The sequence below is a fragment of the Coregonus clupeaformis genome, chromosome 2 (genome assembly GCF_020615455.1).
Source record: "Coregonus clupeaformis isolate EN_2021a chromosome 2, ASM2061545v1, whole genome shotgun sequence".
NCBI lineage: Eukaryota > Metazoa > Chordata > Actinopteri > Salmoniformes > Salmonidae > Coregonus > Coregonus clupeaformis.
In genome coordinates, this window is record NC_059193.1 from 38,438,226 (window position 1) to 38,455,577 (window position 17,352).

General features: G+C 41.5%; 1 protein-coding gene across 1 annotated transcript in view; it reads left to right on the plus strand.

Annotated features, from left to right (window-relative positions):
* The window catches only part of LOC121535952 (protein diaphanous homolog 2-like), a 726,045-nt gene that overhangs the window by 503,064 nt on the left and 205,629 nt on the right, over window positions 1-17,352 (plus strand). The window lies entirely within an intron of this gene.

A 17,352-nucleotide genomic window follows, 5' to 3' on the forward strand; every position in this document is an offset into this window, starting at 1 on the left:
TTTACATACGCTCAATTAGTATTTGGTAGCATTGCCTTTAAATTGTTTAACTTGGGTCAAACGTTTCGGGTAGCCTTCCACAAGCTTCCCACAATAAGTTTGGTGAATTTTGGCCCATTCCTCCTGACAGAGCTGGTGTAACTGAGTCAGGTTTGTAGGCCTCCTTGCTCGCACAGATTTTTTCAGTTCTGCCCACACATTTTCTATAGGATTGAGGTCAGGGCTTTGTGATGGCCACTCCAATACCTTGACTTTGTTGTCCTTAAGCCATTTTGCCACATCTTTGGAAGTATGCTTGGGTCCATTTGCAACCAAGCTTTAACTTCCTGACTGATGTCTTGAGATATTGCTAAAATAAATCCACGTAATTTTCCTTCCTCATGATGCCATCGATTTTGTGAAGTGCACCAGTCCCTCCTGCAGCAAAGCACCCCCACAGCATGATACTGCCACCCCCGTGCTTCACGGTTGGGATGGTGTTCTTCGGCTTGAAAGTACCCCCCTTTTCCTCCAAACATAACGATGGTCATTATGGCCAAACAGTTCAATTTTTGTTTCATCAGACCAGAGGACATTTCTCCAAAAAGTGCAATTTTTGTCCCCATGTTCAGTTGCAAACCATAGTCTGGCTTTTTTATGGCGGTTTTGGAGCAGTGGCTTCTTCCTTGCCGAGCATCCTTTCAGGTTATGTCGATATAGGACTCGTTTTACTGTGGATATAGATACTTTTGTACCTGTTTCCTCCAGCATCTTCACAAGGTCCTTTGCTGTTGTTCTGGGATTTATTTGCACTTTTCGCACCAAAGTTAATCTCTAGGAGACATAATGTGTCTCCTTCCTGAGCGGTATGCCGGCTGTGTGGTCCCATGGTGTTTAAATGTGCATACTATTGTTTGTACAGATTAATGTGGTACCTTCAGGCATTTGGAAATTGCTCCCAAGGATGAACCAGACTTGTGGAGGTCTACATTTTTTTTCTGAGGTCTCGGCTGATTTATTTTCATTTTCCCATGATGTCAAGCAAAGAGGCACTGAGTTTGAAGGTAGGCCTTGAAATATATCCACAGGTACACCTCCAATTGACTCAAATGATGTCAATTAGCCTATCAGAAGCTTCTAAAGTCATGACATCATTTTCTGGAATTTTCCAAGCTGTTTAAAAGCACAGTCAACTTAGTATATGTAAACTTCTGACCCACTGGAATTGTGATACAGTAAATTATACGTGAAATAATCTGTCTGTAAACAATTGTTGGAAAAATTACTTGTGTCATGCACAAAGTAGATGTCCTAACCAACTTGCCAAAACTATAGTTTGTTAACAGTGGTTGAAAAATGAGTTTTATTGACTCCAACCTAAGAGTATGTAAACTTCCGACTTCAACTGTGTATATATACAGTGGGGAAAAAAATTATTTAGTCAGCCACCAATTGTGCAAGTTCTCCCACTTAAAAAGATGAGAGAGTCCTGTAATTTTCATCATAGGTACACGTCAACTATGACAGACAAATTGAGAATTTTTTTTCCAGAAAATCCCATTGTAGGATTTTTAATGAATTTATTTGCAAATTATGGTGGAAAATAAGTATTTGGTCACCTACAAACAAGCAAGATTTCTGGCTCTCACAGACCTGTAACTTCTTCTTTAAGAGGCTCCTCTGTCCTCCACTCGTTACCTGTATTAATGGCACCTGTTTGAACTTGTTATCAGTATAAAATACACCTGTCCACAACCTCAAACAGTCACACTCCAAACTCCACAATGGCCAAGACCAAAGAGCTGTCAAAGGACACCAAAAACACAATTGTAGACCTGCACCAGGCTGGGAAGACTGAATCTGCAATAGGTAAGCAGCTTGGTTTGAAGAAATCAACTGTGGGAGCAATTATTAGGAAATGGAAGACATACAAGACCACTGATAATCTCCCCTCGATCTGGGGCTCCACGCAAGATCTCACCCCGTGGGGGTCAAAATGATCACAAGAACGGTGAGCAAAAATCCCAGAACCACACGGGGGGACCTAGTGAATGACCTGCAGAGAGCTGGGACCAAAGTAAAAAAGCCTACCATCAGTAACACACTACGCCGCCAGGGACTCAAATCCTGCAGTGCCAGACGTGTCCCCCTGCTTAAGCCAGTACATGTCCAGGCCCGTCTGAAGTGCATTTGGATGATCCAGAAGAGGATTGGGAGAATGTCATATGGTCAGATGAAACCAAAATATAACTTTTTGGTAAAAACTCAACTCGTCATGTTTGGAGGACAAAGAATGCTGAGTTGCATCCAAAGAACACCATACCTACTGTGAAGCATGGGGTTGGAAACATCATGCTTTGGGGCTGTTTTTCTGCAAAGGGACCAGGACGACTGATCCGTGTAAAGGAAAGAATGAATGGGGCCATGTATCGTGAGATTTTGAGTGAAACCCTCCTTCCATCAGCAAGGGCATTGAAGATGAAACGTGGCTGGGTCTTTCAGCATGACAATGATCCCAAACACACCGCCCGGGCAACGAAGGAGTGGCTTCGTAAGAAGCATTTCAAGGTCCTGGAGTGGCCTAGCCAGTCTCCAGATCTCAACCCCATAGACAATCTTTGGAGGGAGTTGAAAGTCTGTGTTGCCCAGCGACAGCCCCAAAACATCACTGCTCTAGTGGAGATCTGCATGGAGGAATGGGCCAAAATACCAGCAACAGTGTGTGAAAACCTTGTGAAGACTTTCAGAAAACGTTTGACCTGTGTCATTGCCAACAAAGGGTATATAACAAAGTATTGAGAAACGTCTGTTATTGACCAAATACTTATTTTCCACCATCATATGCCAATAAATTCATTAAAAATCCTACAATGTGATTTTCTATATATATATATATATAATCCACTTGGACAGTACCAGTCAAAAGTTTGGACACACCTACTCATTCAACGGTTTTTCTTTATTTTTACAATTTTTTACATTGTAAAATAATAGTGAAGACATCAAAACTATGAAAGAACACATATGTAATCAGGTAGTAACCAAAAAAGTGTTAAAGAAATTAAAATATATTTTATATTTGAGATACTTCATATAGCCATCCTTTGCCTTGATGACAGCTTTGCACACTCTTGGCATTCTCTCAACCAGCTTCACATTGAATGCTTTTCCAACGGTCTTGAAGGAGTTTCCACATACGCTGAGCACTTGTTGGCTGCTTTTCCTTCACTCTGCCGTCTGACTCATCTCAAACCATCTCAATTGGGTTGAGGTCGGGGGAGTGTGGAAGCCAGGTCATCTGGTGCAGCACTCCATCACTCTCATTCTTGGTAAAATAGCCCTTACACAGCCTGGAGCTGTGTTGTGTCATTGTCCTGTTGAAAAACAAATGATTGTCCCACTAAGCCCAAACCAGATGGGATGACGTATCGCTGCAGAATGCTGTGGTAGCCATGCTGGTTAAGTTTGCCTTGAATTCAAAATACATCAAAGTAAATTACAAAAACATGGTGGTTTAAAACAAAAATCTCAAATTTGGACTCCAGACCAAAATACACATTTATACCGGTCTAATGTCCATTGCTCGTGTTTCTTGGCCCAAGCAAGTCTCTTCTTATTATTGGTGTCCTTTAGTAGTTGTTTCTTTGCAGCAATTCAACCATGAAGGCCTGATTCACACAGTCTCCTCTGAACAGTTGATTTTGAGATGTGTCTGTTACTTGAACTCTGTGAAGCATTAATTTGGGCTGCAATTTCTGAGGCTCGTAACTCTTCAGCAGAGGTAACTCTGGGTCTTCCTTTCCTGTGGCGGTCCTCATGAGAGCCAGTTTCAACATAGTGCTTGATAGTTTTTGCGACTGCACTTGAAGAAACTTTCAAAGTTATTGACATTTTCCGCATTGACTGAACTTCATGTCTTAAAGTAATGATGGACTGTCATTTATCTTTGCTTATTTGAGCTTTTCTTGCCATAATATGGACATACACAAAAAGCTTATTTCTCTTGTGCACAAATTTGTTTACATCCCTGTTAGTGAGTGTTTATCCTTTGCCAAGATAACCCATCCACCTGACAGGTGTGGCATATCAAGAAGCTCATTAAACAGCATGACCATTACACAGGTGCACCTTGTGCTTGGGGTAATAAAACACCACTATAAAATGTGCAGTTTTGTCACAGAACACGTCTCAAGTTTTGAGGGAGCATGCAGTTGGCAGATAATTGAATGTTAATTTTTCTACCATAAGCCGCCTCCAACGTCATTTTTATAGAATTTGGCAGTACATCCAACTGGCCTCACAACCGTAGACCACGTATAATCATGTCAACCCCCGCATCCGGCTTCTTCACCTTCAGGATCGGGGGAGGGGGGAGGGTGGGAGGGCGTGCTGAGGAGTTTTTATGTCTATAATAAAGCCCTTTTGTGGAGAAAAACTCATTCTGATTGGCTGGGCCTGGCTCCCCAGTGGGTGTACCTGATCCCAAGTGGGTGGTCCTATGCCCTCCCAGGCCCACCCATGGCTGTACCCTTGCCCAGTCATGTAAAATCCATAGATTAGGGCCTAACAAATGTATTTCAATTGACTGATTTCCTTCTATGAACTGTAACTCAGTAAAATTTTTGAAGTTGTTGCATGTTGCGTTTATATTTTTGTTCAATATATTCACACTGCTATTGTATTCTTGCTGGACCTCTTCAGATGGCTCTGAGAGAGTAGAGTGTTTGACGTGATGTATAGTACTCTTGGCTTGGTTGTGCTCCACCATCTCTCCACACAAGTGTTCGTGAGAAGGCAAAGCTTGTGAACTCTAGCTGACATCTCCCTTTTGAAGAAATATAGACACAATTATTTTAATGAAGAGATAATACCAGCTAATAATATTAGAGCATGCAGAAGTACATATGCTTCCCTGTCTGTTCAGCACTCTGCAACAGAGTTATATATCACTGTGTTGTACATGAAATAGGTAAGCACAATTGTATTTGCTATACTGGTAGTGTATATTATCCTGATAATAGTGTTTTTAGGGGAATACATGTTTGTCAATTTTAAGAACCAGTAGACTAGGGCTCTCCAACCCTGTTCCTGGAGAGCTATTGTCATTATTTATTTATTTATTTTTTACATTTTTTAGTAATTTAGCAGACGCTCTTGTCCAGAGTGACTTACAGTTAGTGAGTGCATACAATTTCATACTGGTCCCCCGTGTGAATCGAACCCACAACCCTGGCGTTGCAAGTGCCATGCTCTACCAACTGAGCTACACGGGACTACAGCTTGTCCCTGTAGGTTTCTGCTCCAACCCTAATCTAGCGCACCTGATTATAATAATTAACTGGTTGATAAGCTGAATCAAGTAAGTTACAACTGGTGTTGGAGTGAAAACCTACAGGAGGGTAGCTCTCCAGGAATAGGGTTGGAGACCCCTGCAGAAGCCCTCTTGATACAGTGTCATTCAAGTAAATGGCAGAGGACCAATTACCCTGATTAGAAGCACCTATGTTTCCTACAAATGTTGTTTCTGATTGTAAGATTTGAACCTGCACACTGAAGAAGGTGAAAGCCGACACGTCTGTGTATGTTACCCTCCCGATACAGTAAACATAATACAAATCTAAAAATTAAGAATTAAGCTTTACGCAACATATTTATTATGAGTGCTGACCCATCTTTAACTTTTTACTTATTCAAGTAAATGGTGCCTTGTGGGTAGAGGCAGTCATTTTTTTGTTGTTGCTTGATGTTGGTTTCAAAGTAATTGCCTTAAAAATAGATGGAGCAGAGACTTTGAATGTAGCTTCCAGTGACCTGTTAATAAGTCCTATCGCTGCACTCCATTAGAATGGTTCATGGGCAAATAGGTTCTCCGGGATGTGGTGGGTATTTCAGTTTTTTAGAGTGAGTCAACACACACACACGCTTTGTTCAGCACCAACTGTACCTTTTACCGGAAATATATTGATGCAAAAAAGTACTGAGAAGAAATATAATGTAAAAATGGCAATGACCTGATGTTGAACTCTTAAATGAGATGCAACATATTTACATTTGTCTTTACTAAAATTCTAAAAACAAACAAAGGTTATGGGCATATCTTTTCCGGATAATATTACTGTAGCAACAAACATCAACAAGTACCCTTGGTCTGATTGTTCCTTTAAAATAATGAAAGGTCATGAAGGACAGAATAAGTGGAGTGAGTTTAACAATTCTAAGCTGGAGTGAGAGACTGTCTGAATACATGTGGAATATAGAACACAATCCTTTGTTTACCTTACTGGCAGTTTAGAAGACTATCCATTGCCATATATCCCTATGCTTCATGCAAAAAAAAAAATATCCCAGACAAACCTATCCATACAATAAGATTGGAAATCAAATGCAAAGTAAAGGAGTAGTTACTACTGTTGAGTAAATGTAAGGTTTGAATATGCATTTTGCCTTTGACTCAATGGAATCCAATTCAGAAGGATGATTGACAATCCAGCAGTGGTGCAATGTATGTATGACCATCATTGTTTTATTGCCTCCCCTACTACAGCTGCATGGCCCCCTTTTGTTTTTGCACTGCTGCTATTCACTGTTTATTATGCATAGTCACTTTACACCTACCTGTACAAATTACCTGGACTAACCTGTACCCCCACTCATTGACTCTGTACCGGTACCCCCTTTATATAGCCTCGTTATTGTTATTTTATTGTGATAATTATTATTATTTATTTATTTTATTATTTTTTTTACTTTAGTTTGTTTAGTAAATATTTTCTTAACTTTATTGTTGGTTAAGGGCTTGTAAGTAAGCATTTCACGGTAATGTCTGCACCTGTTGTATTCGGCACATGTGACAAATACAATTTGATTCCACCCACCTCGACACTGCTGCAGTTTTCCAATAAGAGAGTTGTGATCAGTCCCGACCCTCCACTGCTGGTGTGTCGTCACCTTCACTCTCCGATTTTCATTTTACATTTTAGCAGACACTCTTATTCATAGTGACTTACAGGAGCAATTAGGGTTAAGTGCCTTGCTCAAAGGCACATCGACAGATTTTTCACCTAGTCGGCTCGGGGATTCAAACCACATTTTAGTAATTTAGCAGACACTCTTATCCAGAGTGAATTTACAGTTAGTGAGTGCATATATATATATATATTTTTCATACTGTTGCAAGTGCCATGCTCTACCAACTGAGCTACACGGGGCCTGTCGGTTACTGGCCTAACACTCTTAACCTCTAGGCTACCTGCCGTCTGATGACATGGAGCCTTCTCATTGAGCTATATTAGAATGGCCTGGTGTGAAGGATAACCTCTCCCTGACCCTAATTATCATTGTTGTTGTGTCTACATACATACACTGAATGCACAAAACATTAGGAACACATAGACTGACCAGGTAAAAACTATGATCCCTTGTTGATGTCACTTGTTAAATCCACTTCAATCAGTGTAGATGAAGGGGAAGAGACAGGTTAAAGAAGGAGTTTTAAGCCTTGAGACAATTGTAACATGGATTGTGTATCTGTGCCATTCAGAGGGTGAATGGGCAAGACAAAATAGTTAAGTGCCTTTGAATGGGGTATGGTAGTAGGTGCCAGGCACACCATTTTGAATGTATCAAGAACTGCAACACTGCTGGGTTTTTCACGCTCAGCAGTTTCCCGTGTGTATCAAGAATGGTCCACCACCCAAAGGACATCCAGCCAATTTGACACAACTGTGGGAAGTATTGGAGACAACATGGGCCAGCATCCACTAATGAGTGGAGACAGGTTCAATCACCAATCAGGATATAACTTTATTCAAAACATATTTATAAGGTAATAAGTGAGGTTTGGTCCGCCCAACAGTCTTGACTGTTGGGCTGAGAGCCCTGACACAAAGAATACAAATATGTTTTATATAAAAATGTAACCCTCTTAGTCTACATGACAAATAACAGATGTATGGAATGGGTCACAAGGTGAGACTTGATATATGAGAAAGGAGTATCTCCCATCCAGATAGCATTTGCTATGAAGACTGTTCTTACTGTATGGAAACCAGAGTTTGGCCCCCAAAACAAGGTTCCTCTCATCATTATCCATACCCGAGCCATCTCTCCCTGGTCCCTTACATTACACAAACACCAACTCATTATATAAACTGCATGCTCAGTCAGACCGGAGCCATCTTCCTCAAATGAATGGAATGTGACTTGTTAGGTTTATCACCTAAGGCACCGTAAATCTACTGCCAGTGTAAACACAGACACGAGAGTTTCTAAGTACCCTATTCTATTGCAGAAATCAACCATTTGATGCAATAACAGTAGTATAACAGTATTATAACATAATCTTGTAATTTTTGCTCTCACATTCCCCCATTTTGAGAATTCTCTCAACTTAAAAGGTTTAAAGAGACATTAATATGTATGTAGAAAATGCATACATTCTTCATAGAACAAGAAGCATAAAAGCAATAATTCATTGCATGGGTTCCTGCATGTGACCGGCTGCTATAGCACGGGCTCAGCCTCCTCCCAAGAAACAGCACTGTCTCCCATTTCAACCTCCAACACATATTCTATTTGTCTGGGGAGGTCAAGATACACAGTCACCTGCACGAACCCATGGAGAAAAACAAAAGATGCATACAGTTTATATGATTCATGGCTGCATCTTCATAGACAGTGAAAAGCAAATGTTTAATGCATAATGCAGTGCATGCAACAATGGAGTTTAATAAAGTAAGCTTTAGTTATCTAGCACACTCCAATGGATCAGTATGGTGGAAATAACTATTTCCATCCCCATAACACCATCTGCAGAAACTAAAATTAGCATATCTTCTTGGACAAATCCAGGTAGTGACTCCCGGTTTAAGTAAAATGTATTACGTTTAATGCCTAATGAACATGACCCAGGACAAGCATAGTTCCTGAGTATTAACATTATCATCAAAAATGTAATTTAGTAATGGATATAGGTCAAATATATTAGGATCAGTTTTACTCTCCCTCTCCATTCAGCAGGGCATGCTGAGAATATTGTCAATATATTTTGTACACAACTTCTTTACCCATGTCACAATTAGCATAAAGTCAATCAAAACAATCAATTAATAATACATGAATTGCTTCATTCATATAGGTGATTAAGCTGTTTAAATGTCCTAATAATTAGAAAGATTGCTCAGAAAACCAGGTGTTTTAATTGGCGTATGCTTACTTCAATTTTCACCTTACTCCGATTAAGATAAGCAGGGTAAGGTTTTTACATGACTATTTCCATACTCGGGCTACTGTGATTATCAGTTTAATATCAAAGTATTAGTGTGCATGTAAACATTGTTAGTTATGAACTTGTGGAAGAGGGTAAATATATGTAATTACATTTTACATTTTAGTCATTTAGCAGACGCTCTTATCCAGAGAGACTTACAGTTAGTGAGTGCATACATTATATTTATTTTTCATATTGCCCCCCCATGGGAAACGAACCCACAACCCTGGCGTTGCAAATGCCATGCTCTACCAACTGAGCTACATCCCTGCCGGCCATTCCCTCCCCTACTCTGGACGACGCTGGGCCAATTGTGTGCCGCCCCATGGGTCTCCCGGTCGCGGCCGGCTACGACAGAGCCTGGATTTGAACCAGGATCTCTAGTGGCACAGCTAGCACTGTGATGCAGTGCCTTAGACCACATATCTATACCTGCTTAAGCAACTGAATAGGCTGTGTCGGTATGTTTGTGTGTGTGTGTGTGTGTGTGTGTGTGTGTGTGTGTGTGTGTGTGTGTGTGTGTGTGTGTGTGTGTGTGTGTGTGTGTGTGTGTGTGTGTGTGTGTGTGTGTGTGTGTGTGTGTGTGTGTGTGTGTGTGTGTGTGTGTGTGTGTGTGTATATTATTGTGTGTCCGTGGGTGCATGTTTGAGTGTGCACGTACGTGTCAGCTAGTGTCAGCTGGTATTGTATCAATGTCTAGACTTCAATCAGACTCTCCTCCAAAGCTTTTCTTTTTGGAGACTTCATTATTTATACATCAAATACATTTGACAAAGGCTACTTGTTTTGGCACTGGGCTCCTGGTGTATACTCTCTGACAGCATGCCAGTCTTGAGACCCAGATTTCTATTTGATTTGACTGGACACTCAATGCAGTGCTCTGCAAACAGATACACATTTTTAAATGATGCAAGGTTGAAATCGGAATACCTCTAGGCTATGCAGTGTTCTATGGTCAGTGTTGTGCAACACTGCTTAAAACTCAACAGAGGAAGTGAAGGCTTTGTTAAACACGTCGTGATCCCTTAAGATCACAAGCATGTAATGCCCACTTCCATGTGACAAATATTTCAATGTGCTATCGATATGGCATTCCATGGCATCAGCCATTAGTCATCTCACCAGTCACCTCAGCATTAGGTGAATTAATAGTGGGCAAAGATGGAGAGGTGCACTTCCCTCACCTGTGTTGGGAGGCTTACTCCTGAGACTGATTCTCCAGAGCAGGGCGTCCTGTCGGGAGCACAAGACCCGGGCAGTGAGAATGGACAGTCTGTCATGAGGAATATCACAAGCAGGAAGCAGACCTGTTCAACATCACCAGCCACGAATGAGTGATGGGCACTCTTGAGGGCTTTGTTCTTCTTCTTCTACCTCATGGTGGATGGGCAGCATTGGGAGACAGAGAGACCTCTCTCCCTGTCGTCACCCCTCCTCCTATCTTCCTTTTTTAGCTCTCACCCCTTCTCCTCCCATCACTGTTTCCTGTATGGATGTAGACAGAGATGGACACATGCAGAGAATCCGGCTGCCCTGGTTAGCATGGGGCTCCAGTCTCTGACAGCATATTTCGATGAGAGTTGACAATGGGGCTGGGAATGAGAATAATGTTGTTTGCCAGGCTAGAAATACGGCCTGTCATAGTCGACCACTTGCCATGCCAGGAGGGTTCAAACGGCTGAGGTGGACAGGGAAGCTCTATTTGAGGTGGACAGGGAAGCTCTATTTAAAATGTATTTATGTATCTCTCTTCCATTACTACCCACTGATGCACAGTGATCCCTACAGGCTAAAGGATTTGAGCAACTTCTCAGGGAATGATTACCTACCTGATTTAATGGGGTTTGGAGTGTTGGCTTAAGTGACCTATATGCTGCAGTACATTTGTTCAAGAGTAATTGTTTGCCCTAAAATGTATTTGAGAGTAGATTCCCCACCACACTCTTGACGGGTGTGTTCGAGTCAGAAACACGTGAAAAGCTGTCAAATGATGCTAGGTTGGGAAGCCAAGCTGAATTACAGCTGTGACTGCTTCTTGTGGTTATTTTCAGAATCTCTTGAATATGTGCAGTGAACAAACAAAGTGGTGTTTGAATTGGAGCGTTTACTTGATGTGACAAATCTCGAGGAAGCATCGTCTGGGGGCCATCTGGAGACTTGACGATAAAAGAAAAGAATGCACTGATAAATAAAGATAATGCATCTCGGAATGGTGTACATGACTGAAGCATCCCCACGTTGAACTGGCTAGAGGAAGTTTGCAAGGCAGATGAGTGTGCAGGAAAGACAAACAGTCTCTACAAACCTCAGCTTACAGCTGTAGTGTTGGTGTACAGTTTATAGGGTAGTAGTACCACTGTTTTAACAACCATATTGATTGTCACACTGCATGGAAAGTAGCTGTATGACATGTAAAACACATGAACTGAGAACGCAAGCTGAGTAGCACATCGGGGGGAACCACTTTCTTTTATATTCTCAGCAGAGCTCTTTAAAAATGGTGGCATACTCACACTCTACTGAGGATAATAAGAAGAACAGGCACGTCAATCTATCGCGTCTGTCGGCTTTATCAACTGTGAGAAACGTGACACAAACACTTATTTGCCTTGGATGTCATCTTCGCAGTTGAGGTAACCTTGAGACTCATGTGAATGCATGTTTGAGTGTCAACCGGCAACAGTTTCCCTACTGGAAGTTTGCGGAGACAGAGTTTAATTATGGAACAGCAATCTGTGGGGCTTTGCTGGAGGAGACAGTGTGCTCACCTTACCAGTAGGCAATGCTGAGATAGGCAGGGGTGCATCACGGTCATGACGGCTGTCATCTCTAGATTGTACAGACGCTACATATGCCTTCTTAACTTGTCATTTTGTTCTTCTAGACAGTTTTTGATGGACAATTGTTAAATCTGTATATCAAGAGGGCTTTCTATCCAAGTCATCACACATTCCACATGTAGCAAAATTGATGCTTACCAAAGAGCTGTTCTTTACGGTAAATTATGTTGAAAGGATGGTCATTGCAAACCTGGAATCACCTATACAGTGATAATGTTTATCTAAGATTTATTTCATCACAGTCAAGTTTGTGTTGAGCCAAACATACTAATTTGTATTCTAAAAAAGCCAAGGGTACTTCGTAGCTCTTCTCTTAGACAATGAATTCAACTCGTGTTTGTGGTGGAACAAAGGTAAATGTTCCATGTCATCTTTTCAATCCATCCTTGTTTCTAATCCAGCAAGTTATTACCAGTGCATTTGCATGGGTGACACAAACCCTGGCTTTTGTGCCGTTTCTCCTCTCTGCCAAATTAATGTATCTGGCATCAGTGGTGCTGAAAATATTGAAAACCCTGTTTTTAAATGAAACTGTCTATAATCAGGACATTGTGTGCTAATGAGTTTTTAAAAGACAGTTTCCCTGGAAAGAGGAATGAGGCGTTGCAAAATTATAAAATGAAAGCGCTGTCGCAGTGGAAGGGAAAGTGTGGTCCTGGCAAAGACGTTTTGGATCCAAACTCGTTGCAGATGGCTTGACCTTTGTTAATCTGCATTCGGTTTTACTTGCAAATGCAGATTTCCATGCGAACATCAAGATAAGTGTGGGCTTTGGCAATTTGCAAGGTAGCCTGTTATTTGTGGAGAGACAGGGAGAGGTGGGAGACAGGCGGTGTACGGAGCTGAGTGCAAGCCGTGTTCAGGAGATTACCTGGATTTGGGTCAGAACTGTGAAAGGAAAGTGAATTGTAGCTTGTCTGTGCTTGAGTGCTCTGTATTGACGGGTAACAAAAGCGTTTACTGCCACAATTTCATCAAATTTTATCAATTGCCTCTCTCTCTCTCTCTCTCTCTCTCTCTCTCTCTCTCTCTCTCTCTCTCTCTCTCTCTCTCTCTCTCTCTCTCTCTCTCTCTCTCTCTCTCTCTCTCTCTCTCTCTCTCTCTCTCTCTCTCTCTCTCTCTCTCTCTCTCTCTCTCTCTCTCTCTCTCTCTCTCTCTCTCTCTCTCTCTCTCTCTCTCTCTCTCTCTCTCTCTCTCTCTCTCTCTCTCTCCCCCCCATTGTCTTTACCCCCCCACACAAAAAGTGATAGTTTCATTGACAAATATGTTGAATCTTCCATTATGTCTACGTTTGATGGAAGTTGTTGAAGTACATGTGATAAACATGGTTATCATGACGTCCGACCACCTGCTATCCTAGATCTGGAGCAGAAAAGCTGTTGCTCCAATTTGTCATGCAGTTAACTATTTTCAGTGAATTGATTTCACAGGAAGGCTTTGAATTTACTTTTAAAATGGGTTGTATTTGTGAGGCACAGTTGTCCTTTATGTTATTCCTACAGCTTATGCAACAAGATTCTATGACTCAGTTCTAAACCCTTATAGGTCAACCTTTTCATTATATATATATATATATATATATATATATATATATATATATATATATATATATATATTTATTCCAGTATGTGAATGCTTTACTTTGTCCTATTTTCGAGGTATACTTTAGAAAGCAACCCATATAATGTGCTTGTTGTCTTGGGGAATATTGTGGGGACACAGGCTTGTTTTGTTGTTGATCAGAGAGGTTATTTTGACTATTGAAAATAATATAGAATGAATGTTGAACCTTTAGAAACAAGTAAATAATGAGGTTTCAGAAACATTATTACAGTGCCTTGCAAAAGTATTCATCCCCTTGTCATTTTTCTTATTTTGTTGCATTACAACCTGTAATTTAAATTGATTTTTATTTGGATTTCATGTAATGAACATACACAAAATTGTCCAAATTGGTGAAGTGAACTGAAAAAAATAACTTGTTTCAAAAAATTCTAAAAAATAAATACCTGGAAAGTGGTGTGTGCATATGTATTCACCCCCTTTGCTATGAAGCCCCTAAATAAGATATGGTGCAACCAATTACCTTCAGAAGTCACATAATTAGTTAAATAAAGTCCACCTGTGTGCAATATAAGTTTAATTTGATCTCAGTATATATACACCTGTTCTGAAAGGCCCCAGAGACTGCAACACCACTAAGCAAGGGGCACCACCAAGCAAGCGGCACCATGAAGACCAAGGAGCTCTCCAAACAGGTCAAGGACAACGTTGTGGAGAAGTACAGATCAGGGTTGGGTTGTAAAAAAAATATCAGAAACTTTGAACATCCCACGGAGCACCATTAACTCCATTATTAAAAAATTGAAAGAATATGGCACCACAACAAACCTACCAAGAGAGGGCCGCCCACCAAAACTCACGGACCAGGCAAGGAGGGCATTAATTAGAGAGGCAACAAAGAGGCCAAAGATAACCCTGAAGGAAAATGCTATGTCTGGCGCAAACACAACACCTCTCATCACCCCGAGAACACAATCCCCACAGTGAAACATGGTGGTGGCAGCATCATGCTGTGGGGATGTTTGTCATCGGCAGGGACTGTGAAACTGGTCGGAATTGAAGGAATGATGGATGGTGCTAAATACAGGGAAATTCTTGAGGGATACCTGTTTCAGTCTTTCAGAGATTTCAGACTGGGACGGAGGTTCACCTTCCAGCAGGACGATGACCTAAAGCATACTGCTAAAGCAACACTAGAGTAAATTTAAATATATTGGAATGGCCTAGTCAAAGCCCAGACCTCAATCAAATTGAGAATCTGTGGTATGACTTAATGATTGTTGTACACCAGCGGAACCCATCCAGCTTGAAGGAGCTGGAGCAGTTTTTCCTTGAAGAATGGGCAAAAATCCCAATGGCTAGATGTGCCAAGCTTATAGAGACATACCCCAAGAGACTTGCAGCTGTAATTGCTGCAAAAGGTGGCTTTGGAGAGGTGAATAGTTATGCACGCTCAAGTTTTCTTTTTTTTTTTGTCTTATTTGTTGTTTGTTTCACAAAAAAAAATATTTTGCATCTTCAAAGTGGTAGGCATGTTGTGTAAATCAAATGATTCAACCCCCCAAAAATCAATTTTAATTCCAGGTTGTAAGGCAACAAAATAGGAAAAATGCCAAGGGGGGTGAATATTTTCACAAGCCACTGTATGTGTTCCTTTGTGGGTAAATATCATAGACATTAAACTGTTGTCTTCATGAAAAGACAGACATTCTAAAGGTTACCTATTGTATCTGAATAGTCCTCTTAATTGGATGAGATCTATCCCATCTCCGCGGCCTTGAAATAAAGACGGCATGAAATGTGATTGGGTCAGTGCATTATCAATAGGCCTGACGTGTGTATTACACGTTTAGTTGTCCATATAACACGGAAATGGGGGCTAAGAGGTAATGGCGTTGACCTTTCACATAATTGCTGAGCAAAAGGATCCGCTGTTCATCTGATTGAAAAACACAGAGAAACCCTGGAAAGCTGAACGTGGTGGTTGATCTACTGAACGTGAAGCAACGTTGCATAATGTGTTGACAGGGAGAACTTGTGATAACATGACAGTCCTGGGAACCTGATAGGCAAGCTAAAGAGGAGGTTTGTTGTACACACGTGCAGGAAATTCTGTTTTTCCACCCTGATCCCTGCACCCGCCAGACAAGATGATATTGTGGGTGTTACAATGATGAGTGCAGGTGATTGTACTATGGACTGAAATGAAGGTGGTTGAAGAGCAGACATGTGTGCATCCTTTTGACATGTGTGTGTCTGGACGTGTGGCTTCCATGGTGACTGATGTTTTGAAAAGAGATTGCATATAAAGCCAAAGCTGCACTCCTAAAACCTATCTTCCCCCAGAGTAATGTTGAGCTCAGACCCTGTGCTTGAAACCCATTAATTTACAAATATTGTGATGTCTTTCATAATTTAATAGCGGCAGAATTATTATTCACCAACGGTGGCTAATTAAAATGCATGAGGTGGTTTGAGACAGTAAGGTGGACTGGGGGGCTGGGGAATTGACACCCTGAGCTGACCACAAAGAAGCCTGTTAGCATTCTGGTATTGCAATGTCCATACCACTGTCACCTGACAGGGGAGCCTGCCTACTCATCCTCATATGGGCATCCCACAGCTATCCTAGGGGAGGGCCTCTCCTAGGGACTAGGCCTCCCATACAGCGTAATTGGCTTGTGATGTAAGCAGCAGCTTGCGCTCATTAAAACAGATGGCAGATAATTTAAAATCCCATTTCTCATGTTTTCTGACAGATATCCATAAGGGAACGGTCCCCAAACCTGCTCCGACCTTTATCGGTGGCGGTACCTGTCATGTGAAAAATGTTGATCAGGATAGTGACATTTTTCACATCAGCGGAAAGGGAGAGTCGGGGTCCTTATCGGGGGCTGTCAATCTCCGCCCCACCCGTTCCCCCTTGCTCTGTACACACACATTTCATCCCAGCCCATAGAGCAAAAACACAACACACGCAGGCATGCTATTTATCCAGTAAGCAATGGATTGTTTTCTGAACAGTGGAAGCCATTGTAGTAAACCGGCTGCATTTTTCTCTCTCCTCTCCCCCTTTCCTCTCCTCCCCTTGCTCTCTCTCTTATTGACCGCCACAGCTTTTCGCCAGGCCCCGCGTGTCAATGGGAGCCATTGATTCCGACACCAAATAGGGTTATTTTTATCATCGGCCGTCATCAATATATAATTTAAAATCCCGGGCTGGTGTGAGGCATTGCACCACTCCTCATTGGGAGTGGATTCCCCCAGTATCTCTCTCCTGAGTTAATGCATGCCACCGTGGGTAAAGATCAGTAGTGGTGTGTGGGTAAAATCACTGGGGAAGCTATATTGCAACCTATGTGAGCACCATTTCAACTTCAACATTTCAACATCATCAAATCACCTCTGCTTAGTCTAATACAGTGACAACTAAAAGATACCAAAAACAATTTAGTACAGTCAATGTAAGTTAAATATGATGTGGCTGTCCATGGTTCTGATTTCTGTGTGTGTGCGTGTGTGCATTTCATGCAAGTAGAAAAACATGTTGACTCACCCTACTTGTAGAGAAATGCCAATGCCATCCTCCTCTCTTTCATGTTGATGAAAAAGTATATCACTGTCATACAGTGCACGCTTTTATGTTTTGTTGTCCTAGGCTACCTGGCTAAAATGATTGCTCGCTAGCCTAACTTCCATTCA